The sequence below is a fragment of the Caretta caretta genome, chromosome 13 (genome assembly GCF_965140235.1).
Source record: "Caretta caretta isolate rCarCar2 chromosome 13, rCarCar1.hap1, whole genome shotgun sequence".
Classification (NCBI taxonomy): Eukaryota; Metazoa; Chordata; order Testudines; family Cheloniidae; genus Caretta; species Caretta caretta.
This window is the reverse complement of record NC_134218.1, coordinates 26,912,709-26,924,856: the sequence shown is the minus strand read 5'-3', so window position 1 is coordinate 26,924,856 and position 12,148 is coordinate 26,912,709. Positions and strand designations below refer to the sequence as shown.

Genomic DNA, 12,148 nt, shown 5'->3' with positions numbered 1-12,148 from the left:
CTGTGCCCGGAGCAGCTGGCTCCTCTCTACCCCCCGGCTCCTCCCTAGGGTGACCAGATGTCCTGATTATATAGGGACAGTCCCGATTTTTGGGTGTTTTTCTTATATAGGCTCCTATTACCCCCCACCCCCATCCGGTTTTTTCACTTTTGCTGTCTGGTCACCCTACTCCTCCCTCACCCCCTGCTTGCTCCTCTCGGCCGGCCAGCAGGGCTTCTCTCTCTGCCCTGATCCCGCCAACTGGCTCCTCCCCACTCCCTGACCTCTTCTCCCCCCCCGACCTCTTCTCCCACCCCCACACCTCCACCCACTGCTTGCTCCTTTTGGCTGGTGGCTGGCTGAGGGCTCCTCTCTGCCCTCGTCACTGGCAGGCAGCCGCCAGGAGAGCTGGGGCAGAGAGGAGCCCTCAGCTGCTGCCGCTCCAGGCCAGTGACCGTCTGATTCGGACTACCCAGGGGTGGGGCCCACCTCTCCCTGCTGCTCTGTGGAAGTGGCGGGCTGGTGAAATTGGAGGCTGCACCTCCCCCTCCCCCCCGGCAAGGAAACTCCTCCTCCACCATGAGTCCCATCAGCACCAGGTGGGTAGGGCTGGGTGGGGCCCTGGGGCCACTCTCTGCTCCCGAGCTTCAGCTGTCCTGCCCCCTAGCACTGTGCTGGGAGGGGGCATCCCTGCTTTGCGCTAGCTCAGCAGAGCCTGGGAGCAGGGCATGGGGGAGTGGGTCTGTGGGGGGAATGCTGGGATGTGAGAGGGTGGGAGGTGCTGGGCAGTGGGGGAGATTTGTGTATTTTGGGGTGCTAGGCAGTGGGGGGTCTCTTGGGGGGCACTGTGTAGTAGTGGTGAGGCTGTGGGGAAGGGTACTGGGCAGTGGGATGGGGAGATGCATGTTGGGGTGCTGGGCAGTGGGGTGTCTGTGTGGGGTACTGGGCAACTGTGGTGTGGGAGAGTAGTGGTGTTGGGCAGGGGTGGTAATGTTCAGGGCACTGTGCATTTGTGGAGGGGGGGGGTGCTGGGCATAGTGGGTCCAGGAGGTGCTGGGTGGGGGGCCTGTGCAGCAGGGCTTGGACCCACCCCACAGGGAAGGGCATGCTGGCAGCACAGGGCTGGGTGAGCCAGTGTGCATCTGGCAACTGCCGGCTTGTAAACTGTGCCCTCACCGCGGGTGGAGCAGGGCCATGCCATTGCCCCTGGCTGGCCCCTCGGTCCAAGGACCGACCTCCCCACACCATGTTCCATTGCCCTCATAGGGGCACACAACTATGTTTGGAACTGAGCCCACAAAAAGTTAATCCAGCCCTGTTTCTGGGTGAGAGGCAATAGCTGTGGTACATTTCCTATCTCACAGTAGTAGTCGGAAATCCATTGGGTGCACTACGTTCATCAGAGCATTGAAAAGGACATGATCCAATAAGTTATTTGAGAGAGCACAGAAATTGTATGACACAAATAAAGTGGAGATAAAAGAGGTCTAGAGCAAGGCAAGGACAAAGATTAGAGAGCTGGAAAGACTTCCTTATGAGGAAAGAAAGAGTGAAGAGATGTTTGCTTTCAGGAGGAAACGAATAAGAGAGAATATGACAGAGAAGTACAAAATAACCAATGGGATGAAGGGAGAGTGCACTCCTGATCACACCTTCGTTTGTTGCAAGAACAAGGATACAATCAATCAGTGAAATCAAAAGGCACCTATAAAAACACATTGCCTGTGGAACTCATTGACACAAGACACCAACGAGGTCAGTAAATTAGTAGGATTTGAAAAAAGGTTCGATAGATAGATAGATAAGCACACCTGTACTTACACTGGACAGGATAAACATGTAGATAGGTTATAAACTCTCAGCTTGCAGGGCACAAGCCAACCACTACCTGCCTAGAGGTAGAAGAAAAATCCCCCATTGTTTGGTTATTCCATAACTGTCCATTTATGCGGGTTTTCACCTTCCTCTAAAGTACCTGGTCCTGGTCCCTGTCACAGACAGGATACTGACTAAATGGACCATTGGTCTCATCCAGTCTGGCAGTTCCTATGTTTCTACGGCAAATTATGTCTCCATGTGATGAGTAGAGAGGTGAAATATAATATTCCTAAGCAGCTGCTGACTATTGCCCACAGCTGTTGCATTTGCTCTGTTGAGTAAAAATATACTACTTCCCTTCTTATTTTTAAAGACACTTTGGGCTTCCTTTCATACACTGTCTCAACAATTTACAAAAATTAAGTTCTCTTCTTGCTTGAGGCCATGATTCTGGAAAGCATCCCTGTTCAGGGCAGTAGGTAAGTGCACGGTAAATCCCACTGAAGTTAATCAGACTTCAGCATGAGTCTTGCACATATTTACTGCCCTGAATAGGGATGGATCTAAACACATGCTTAAGTGCTTTTTCCTAGCCTCTGTGTGTGTGTGTGTGAGAGAGAGAGAGAGAGAGAGACAGAGTCATCTGCCACTGGATAAAGGAGTCTGCCAGGAGAGCTAGTCAAAGGTCAGTGAAAGGCATTCTAAGTACAATAAATACCTGTCCTTGAAATTGTGTTGCCCCTTTTTGACCCAAGCAGCTAGCCAAAGTTCAGGGCCCTAAGGATCATAGAATCATAGAATATCAGGATTGGAAGGGACCTCAGGAGGTCATCTAGTCCAACCCCCTGCTCAAAGCAGGACCAATCTCCAACTAAATCATCCCAGCCAGGGCTTTGTCAAGCCTGACCTTAAAAATATCTAAGGAAGGAGATTCCACCACCTCCCTAGGTAATGCATTCCAGTGTTTCACCACCCTCCTAGTGAAAAAGTTTTTCCTAATATCCAACTTAAACCTCCCCCACTGCAACTTGAGACCATTACTCCTTGTTCTGTCATCAGCTACCACTGAGAACAGTCTAGATCCATCCTCTTTGGAACCCCCTTTCAGGTAGTTGAAAGCAGCTATCAAATCCCCCTTCATTCTTCTCTTCCGCAGACTAAACAATCCCAGTTCCCTCAGCCTCTCCTCATAAGTCATGTGTTCCAGTCCCCTAATCATTTTTGTTGCCCTCCGCTGGACGTTTTCCAATTTTTCCACATCCTTCTTGTAGCGTGGGGCCCAAAACTGGACACAGTACTCCAGATGAGGCCACACCAATGTTGAATAGAGGGGAATGATCACGTCCCTCGATCTGCTGGCAATACCCCTATGTATACATCCCAAAATGCCATTGGCCTTCTTGGCAACAAGGGCACACTGTTGACTCATATCCAGCTTCTCGTCCACTGTTACCCCTAGGTCCTTTTATGCAGAACTGCTGCCGAGCCATTCGGTCCCTAGTCTGTAGCGGTGCATGGGGTTCTTCCGTCCTAAGTGCAGGACTCTGCACTTGTCCTTGTTGAACCTCATCAGATTTCTTTTGGCCCAATCCTCTAATTTGTCTAGGTCCCTCTGTATCCTATCCCTACTCTCCAGCGTATCTACCTCTCCTCCCAGTTTAGTGTCATCTGCAAACTTGCTGAGGGTGCAATCCACACCATCCTCCAGATCATTTATGAAGATATTGAACAAAACCGGCCCCAGGACCGACCCTTGGGGCACTCCACTTGATACCGGCTGCCAACTAGACATGGAGCCATTGATCACTACCTGTTGAGCCCGACAATCTAGCCAACTTTCTAACCACCTTATAGTCCATTCATCCAGCCCATACTTCTTTAACTTGCTGGCAAGAATACTGTGGGAAACCGTGTCAAAAGCTTTGCTAAAGTCAAGGAACAACACATCCACCGTTTTCCCCTCATCCACAGAGCCAGTTATCTCGTCATAGAAGGCAATTAGATTAGTCAGGCATGACTTGCCCTTCGTGAATCCATGCTGACTGTTCTTGATCACTTTCCTCTCCTCTAAGTGTTCCAGCTGGAAGTAGAAATTGATGGAGGCTGGTATTTTCTTTGATGCAGTCTTGATTATTAACAAAGTAATGTACAAGGTCCGGCTCCTCCAAATGCAGGAGGAATCAAGAATAAAAAGGAGCAGTTTCTTAGCTTACAGACCCAAGCTTCTTTATCCAATGCCAGACCCAAAAGCTCACTGACTTTTTCCAGAGTAATGCTGAGTTCACACGTTGCTGCTTGGCTTTTTGCCTCTTGGTCCCCCTGTGTGTTCTGCCGCTCACAAACACATGTATAACACAAACAGTACTCAGCCAAACAACCTCTCCCCCAAATTCCTGGGGGGTTCACAACCCCCCTTTTGTCTTGGGGGGAGGGGACTTCTGATTAACTCATCCTGACAGTTGAGTGCAAATACTTCCAGTGTCAAAGAGATTTGTGATCCAAGCAGTCACCAGCATTTCTCAGCATAACAATATCAAAAGTAAAGCTAGAAGGAGACTATCTGCAGGCTGCACATTGCAGAGATGATTTCTTCATTCCTTTTACCTTCGTATGCATTTGTGTCTGCAGCGAGAGGGGACTGTTATGCAATTGTGTGTTGGAGGGTGTGGGTAGTTTATCAGTAGAAAGGGAGATTGGCAATGGTAGTTGGAGCTGTGGTGGTGGATCAGAGCACCTAGAGATAGTGTGCACAGGGGGAAAGGAAGACCCCACTCAAAAGCAGGCATGGCCACATTTGGCACTAGGTGCAGCTTCTGCCAAAGGTGACTCTAAGCAGGGCAAAAGCACCTTCCTGGAGGTGACAAAGGCATGGATAATTCTGGCAAAGTCTGTATCATAGAGCAAAGGTAACAATCTCAGGGCAGTAAAGCACACTTCAGGCCTTCAGTGGTCTCTGGGAATCCAGACACAGAGATGAACCCAGTAAAACACCAAGACAAAGCCTTATTCTGCTCCCATTGAAGTGAGTGAGTTTTGCCATTGATTGACTACAGGTGGAGCTGGGTAAGGCCCAAAAAGTGGGAATGCCCTTTCAGTGGAGGGAATGCTTATACCTATGAGCTATTAGTCTCCATCTCTACCAGATGTGCTTGTCTGGATTTAAACCAGATGCTGTAGCATCTAATTTAGCTTGGCACTGGGAAATCACGAGACCAGGAAATCTAGACTCAGGGCTTGGCTACACTTGCGAGTTAGAGCGCATTAAAGGAGCCCCGGGTGCACTAGCTCACTACCCGTCCACACTGGCAAGGCACGTACAGCACTCTGACTCGGGGGCTAGAGCGCTCCTGGTACTCCATCTTGGCAAGTGGAATAACGTTTTGTGCGCCCCCGCTGGAGCACCGCGGTGCCAGTGTGGATGCCCTGGTCTGTTAGTGCGCTCTGAATGGCCTCCGGAAATGTCCCACAATGCCTGTACTAGCCACTCTGGTCATCACTTTGAACTCTACTGCCCGGCCCTCAGGTGACCAACCGTCAGACCTGTCCTTTAAATTCTTTGAGAATTTTGTCAATCCCCTTCCTGTTTGCTCAGCTAGGCATGGAGTGTTCTCAGTGAATCTTTCCAGGTGACCATGCCTGCACACGCCAGGCAATCCCCAGTATGGAGCAATGGTGAGTTGCTGGACCTCATCAGTGTTTGGGGGGAGGAAGCTGTCCAGTCCCAGCTGCGCTCCAGCCGTAGGAATTATGATACCTTCAGGCAGATATCAAGGCACATGATGGAAAGGGGCCATGACCGGGATGCACTGCAGTGCAGGGTTAAAGTGAAGGAGCTGCAGAATGCCTACCGCAAAGCCCGCAAGGCAAACAGCCACTCTGGTGCTGCTCTTGCAACCTGCCGTTTCTACAAAGAGCTGGACGTGATACTTGGGGCCGACCCCACCTCCACTCTGAGTACCACAATGGACACTTCAGAGCCCAGTTCAACAAGGCAGGAGGAGGAGGAGGAGCAGCAAAGCGGGAGCAAGGGTGCTGAGGCGGAGGAAGACATCCCAGAATCCCTAGATGCATGCAGTCAGGAGCTGTTCTCAAGCCAGGAGGAAGGTAGCCAGTCGCAGCAGCCGGTGCTTGGGGAAGGAGAAACACCAGAGGAGGTTCCTGGTAAGCGGCTTTTATTTTGGGAAGGAAGTTATTCAGTGTGGGCTTTTGGGGCAAGGAGGGTTAGGGCTGCATGCATGCCTGAATGCGGAATAGGGCGTTGATGCGCTCTCTCACATTGTGGTAATCAGCCTCAGTGATCTCTTCAAAGGTCTCATCCAGAACTTGGGCAATGCGTTTGCACAGGTTTCTTGGGATAGCCACTCTGGTCCTTGTCACAGTAAGGCTAACTTGTCCACACCACTGTGCCGTGAGGGGCCGGGGGGACCATTGCTGCATACAGGCAAGCTGCATATGGGCCATGGTGGAAGCCGCATTGCAGTAGAATACCCTCCCTTGCTTCCCAGGTCACCCTCAGCAGTGAGATATCTTCCAGGACTAACTCCTGTGGAAAATGTGGGGACAGTGTTCAGTATAGGGGCCCCCTGCCTCTGTTGGCTCTCCCCAAGGCACAGAAATCCAGAGGACAGTACAGCCGTGAAACAATCAGTCACGCTTGACTCTGTGCTTACTCACCATTTTGGGGCTCCCATGGGTTATGTGTGCTTGCTTTGGCACGGGCAAATTGTGCTATTGTGTAGACCGTGCTTGCCCTTAAGTACAGGGGAATCATTGCGCTGTCTCGTGTGAACAGTGCTGCCTCTGTTAAGTGTTGCATTTTGCCTTTACAGATGCAACCTTGAGATCTCAGTCATCCATGTTATCACTGGCCAAAAGACTCCAAAGAATCAGAAAGAGGCAACGTAGTATCCAAGGTCTTGGAAAAAAATGTTGAAGGAGAAAGTAGCTAAGGACATTGAGGTCAGTGGTAATTGGGACAAAATACAACATGGTTTTACAAAAGGTAGATCGTGTCAAACCAACCTGATCTCCTTCTTTGAGAAGGTAACAGATTTTTTAGGCAAAGGAAATGCAGTGGATCTAATTTACCTCAATTTCAGTAAGGTATTTGATACTGTTCCACATGGATCTGCTTTGAGACCTTTAACAACGCAAAACAGCACAAGAGTGCAGATGAAGCATCAGGCCAGTCCAAACCTCATATACGTCAAACCCAAGGACAAAACAAAACACTCTGGTAAAAAACATCCATGCAAACACAACTCCAGTTCTTTGGTGGTTCTCGGGGAGGTGTACTTGTAGCTCCCACTGCAGCCTTGTCAGAAGGGCTGCACATGCCTGATTGGGGCAGGGGGGAAAAAAAGCATTTTACAAAAATGTAACTTTGCCAGCTTTCTCACCCACACCTAAGTATTTACTAAAATAAAAAACCTCATAAATTAACCAGACTAATAAGCAAAATATATTTACCCAGCTTCATCCATCCATCCGTCACTGATACTGGTGAATTTTTCTTTTCAGTTGTCTCTTTCCTTTTCTTTTGAGCATTTTTACCCCCTCATGTTTTGACCGTACTGTAAAGCAAACAACATTCTAATAAAACACATGAAACTGTCTAGTAAATTTTAAAATAAAAAATATATATTCATTAGGGTGTTTTTTCTATTTAAAAAAGTCATAGCTTTAAAACAAAATAATCCATTTCAGGCTGTACAACAAACACAGGTTTTGAGTTTATTTCTACCACTTTAAAAACAACCCCCACAAATATTTTTTTAAAAAATACATCTCATTTTGCAAAGTAAAACCAAAAGAAACAAACCGTTACCATCAGTTTGTAGACATATACTTTTTAAAAACTACCTATGTTTTACACACACACACACACCCCAGCAGTTTAAAACACTGTTTGCACCAAAATACTTTTCAATAAACCCACATGCTTTTAAAAAGACCCCCGGTTGTTCTGTCCCCCGCCCCGCCCCAGCCATGTGTGCTAGGGGCCTTTGGGTTAAAAAAACAAGCCAAAATGTTAGTTAGTATTACCCCCTAAATCCTATTCAACCTATGTAATACCTGAAGTTATTAAGCACAACTACAGTTAAAAATGTTTTTTTCCTTGGCCTGGTGATGAACTGCAACTTAAAGTTACTGGTTCCATGCTAAACAGATCACACTGCAATAAAGATAGGCACCATTATTTACTAAGACAGCATGGCCAAAGAATGGCATTATATAATATATATATATATTTTTTTCAGAGTTAACCACCACCCCCCCCGCCCGTAGTGCCTTCTTACAGTAACTATTTCAAGTGAGGGGCCCTTTGCAGATATCAGTGAATGTCTAGGGGCTTGGGGTTTTTTTGTTTGTTTGTTTTTTTGTTTTTAAAAACATGTTTCTTTCATGCATAAAGTTTGGTGGGGTGGGGGTGCTTTCTAGAAAAAGTGCCCCATGGCCTTCAACCAACTCCTGGGTCATATTTAAACTGGCCTATAGTGTTCCACCAACTCCTGGCATCATATTTAAACTGTCCAATAGAGTTCTGCCAACTCCAGGGGTTATATTTAAACTGTCCAATAGCATCTGCAAACTCCTGAGGTTTTATTTCATTTCATATTAATCAGAACTCACCATCCTCAGCCACCCACCTCCCTTACTATGGGTGCACTCCCATCAAAATTAACCCTGTGGCAACAAGGGTGAGTAATCACAGTCACCCTGGCTATTCAGTGAGGGGGGTGGTTAAACCCATTCAGTTCAACAGAGTAAGTCAGCTCTATTGTACTCAACCACATGTCTGAACCATCCCTGTTTGTTTTATTGTAAACACATTTTTAGGATATTTTTCCCCCTCCCACAACATACATTTCAGCTTTTTTTGCTGTAAATGGGTCTCTCTTACACAAAAGACACAAGAGCTAGGTTCTCACAAACAAATTTTTTTATTTAAAAGACATACAGCTCCTTGAAAACAAACCAAGATGCTCCATTAAAAAAAAAAAGAAAAAAAAACAAACTTTAAGCTCCCTTAAGGGCCAGAGACCTTTTAACAGAAATACAGACAATCACAAAGCCCTTTTCAATAGATTTTTTTTTTTAATTTACAGCTACCAAGTTTTATATCGCATGTTCGGCCCCTCACCATTTTATAACTTAATCCTTTTAGATTTCTTACAAATAGCCTTTTTCTTAAGCAGGGTTCTATAACTTTTCGTGCGGACCAGACGGTCAATATAACGCTCTAAGCGGGCATCTTCCGGTTTGGTCATTTTCTTTAAAACATGGTCAGGGTCTCCACTGAATTGCACAGCATTTATCAAGGTCACCCCTTGCGCTAAATGTTCTTGGGTTAGGCACAGACATTGCATAGCATAACCTATGGCAATAACAGTGTTTAATAAGCTTTCCAAACACAGCTCAGCACACAGGCCCCAGAGCTTGCAGTTTATATCCACTGAAGTCCAAGTCACACAGTCATGGTGCAGCTGACCTGGTGCATCTATGACACAGCCCTCACAATCTTCAAAAAACTTTTCCCTAAGACAGTGATTAAGAACAGCATAAACAGCAACGCATACAATAGTCCGCCTGACTTTTTTACGCTCACGACGTGGCACTGGCTCAGTCAGTTCCATGCCAGCCTCCTCCTAAACTCCTCATTGCCGTCATCCTCGGAGTCCTCTTCAACATTTTGTATCGGCGTTGAGCAAAAACAAGGTGGGCCCGGTTCATCTTCACTGCTTGATGCAACGCTGTCCAGGGTCTCCGGGTCCTCTAGAAAGGCATCGTCGAGCTGTCGAGAGTTTTTTTTTTTTCAGAAAAGAAACAGTGTAATCACCCCACTGCTTGGTTTTTGATTTACACAATCCCTGGTTCCTAGCCCCATTACACCCCCAACCCTCGACCGTCACTTCTTAAACATTCATTTACTTCTTAAACATTCATTTACCTGAGTGTTGTCTTTTCCGTTCAGCTTGTCCACTAGTGACTCCCCCAAGCTGCGATTGCCTTCTTCCTCCAGGGGGATGGACAAGAGGCCATCATGCTCATCGCGGTGCCTCACAAGCAGCTGGGTTTCGGGTTCCAGTGTATCCATCAATGGCTGAGCCAAAGGCTCCCCTCAGTCGCCCGCTCCTCCTCCTTGGAACTCTCGCTGATGTAGCGCTTTCTCTGCGGTTTGTCAAAGACCCTTGGGGCTAAAACAAAGTCCGAAGTTCTCACGGGGGTGGTGAAGAAGTCCATGTTTCCGCGATTTCTAAAACACACGCTCTTGGTAAAAGATGGCCTCTTCTGCCCGATGCTGGGACTCATGGGGTGATGGTGCTCTGATTGGCAGAGGGATCACCCGTCCCTCTTCTGGGCGGTTCACCCCATCCCAGAACCTGCCCGATTTTGGTCAGATCTGCTCTCAGTGTGGCTTGATTGGTAGAGGTTGGTGAGAGGAGTTGTTAGAGGGGTCACACGAATCATTTCCGGACGGGTCACCCCGCCCCAGAACTCATCCTGATTGGTCAAATCTCCTCTCTGGGCGGTCCTACAGGGGCAAAACCCATCCTGATTGGTAGAGGGTGGGGGAGGAGTTGTTAGAGGGGTCACATGACCCACTTCTGAAGAGGACACCCCGCCCCAGAACTTGCCCTGATTGGTCAAATCTCCTCTCGGGGCAATCCTAGAGGGGTGAAACCCCTCCTGATTGGTAGAGGGAAGTGGGAGGAGTTGTTAGAGGGGTCACATGACACACCTTGCTTCCGGTCATGTGGCAGCCTTGACCCCAGAAGTAATACCCCCATGGGGTGGGACTTCCGGTGAAGCGGCAGGGGTCAAGGGGTGGGGTTAGGGTTTGATTGACAGTAGGGCCCTTATACTACCTAGCAAAGAAGCAAAGCTAGTATAAGTTAGGCTCTGCCTGCTTGCAAGCTCACAGAATCTGGTAAGAACAGGGCTGATATTGCAAAAACACATATTCCTAGGAAGTACTAGGCACAGGACAGTCATGCAAACACGTTCCTGAAAGATGGTACTGGAACACCCCAATAGCAAGTGGGTACAAACACATTCCTCGGAGATAACAGGACCATGTTGACCCTTATTAAAGATAAAGTCAGGATGACAGTGTGATGGATAGAGATGTTTAATGGAACCAACACGTACAAGGTAGAGGGTGGTAAATGACCATGTCAGAGAGGCAATACGTAACTTGTTTGTACTGCTATATAAAATGGAGTCTCATAGGAAGTGTCCTTGGCCAGCCTAGGGAGCAGTGGAATGTCCTGCCACTGACTGAGCTGGTCCATTGTGACGAGCATACATGTGTTAATGGTCCTGTAGAGTCTATGGGATACTAGGACCATGCTTCGTTAACAATAAACCTGACAAAGTTCCTTCAACTGCGTCTGTGGTTATTGGGCAGTTCGAGCAAGATCTGCACAGAGCTGGGACAGCACAAAGAGAGAACACACACACGCAGACCATCTGATGGCACATGGCACATTGGAGGTCGCATGGCCGGTCTCATTGGGAGGTGGCAGTCAGATGCCAGTGAGGCTATATATGTTCACAGCACAATAACTCCATAGTTAAATTAGTGGAGTCTCTGCAGAAGCATAAGGTTCTTTGGCTGCTCTAACTGTGCATTTCGTTACATGTACTTCTAATAAATTCAGCCTTAACTCTGAATTCCCTGAGTTTGTACCATTTGTCTTGGGCATAATTACAACACCCTTGTAATATATTCTACCCTAAATTACTGATATGGCTCTCAGCCTTAAATCCATTTTAATTTAGCAGTCAGACTGGAAATAGAAACAAAAATAAAGTGTCGACCAAGAAATGTGTCATTGTGGCCTTATTTCTTGCAGCGGTGGTGGCAGAAGCAGCTCTTCCAGAGAGATATGAAATGAGATGAGTTTAGTGGCCCTGGGACCCTGAGCCTACAAAAGGCATCCCACCCAGAGACGGCGGTGTGGCAATCTCTGCATCTACCATTGCATGGACCAATGAGCTCCACAAAGCAAAGGAGAGATTCCAGGAAACCACAGGTGCCACCAGGGTAATCTACTGCACAGGAAGGGATGTGAAAGAGAACAGAGGCAGGAACTGATTCAGGGAATTCCTATGGCTTGTGTTATGCAGGAGGCTAGACTATATTATCACAAGGTGGGTCCCTTCTGGCTTTAATATCTAGGAATCTCTCTGTTAGAGTCTGAGCCACATGATTATGCTAGAGCGACAGGAGGATGGATCCAGAAAAGGGAGAATGGGGGGGGTTACAATTTATTTCCTGCTAGATAATGTGTTACCTCAAAGCAGAATGAAGAGGTTCAAGGTGATTTAGGAATTACTGAAAACT

At 47.6% G+C, this 12,148-nt stretch overlaps 1 long non-coding RNA gene across 1 annotated transcript in view; it reads right to left on the bottom strand.

Moving 5' to 3' along the window:
• The window catches only part of LOC125622442 (uncharacterized), a 122,564-nt gene that overhangs the window by 73,572 nt on the left and 36,844 nt on the right, over positions 1 to 12,148 (bottom strand). Inside the window, exon 3 of the long non-coding RNA XR_007352730.2 lies at positions 7,267 to 7,370. This is a non-coding gene — a long non-coding RNA (uncharacterized LOC125622442). The remainder of the gene's footprint in view (positions 1 to 7,266; positions 7,371 to 12,148) is intronic.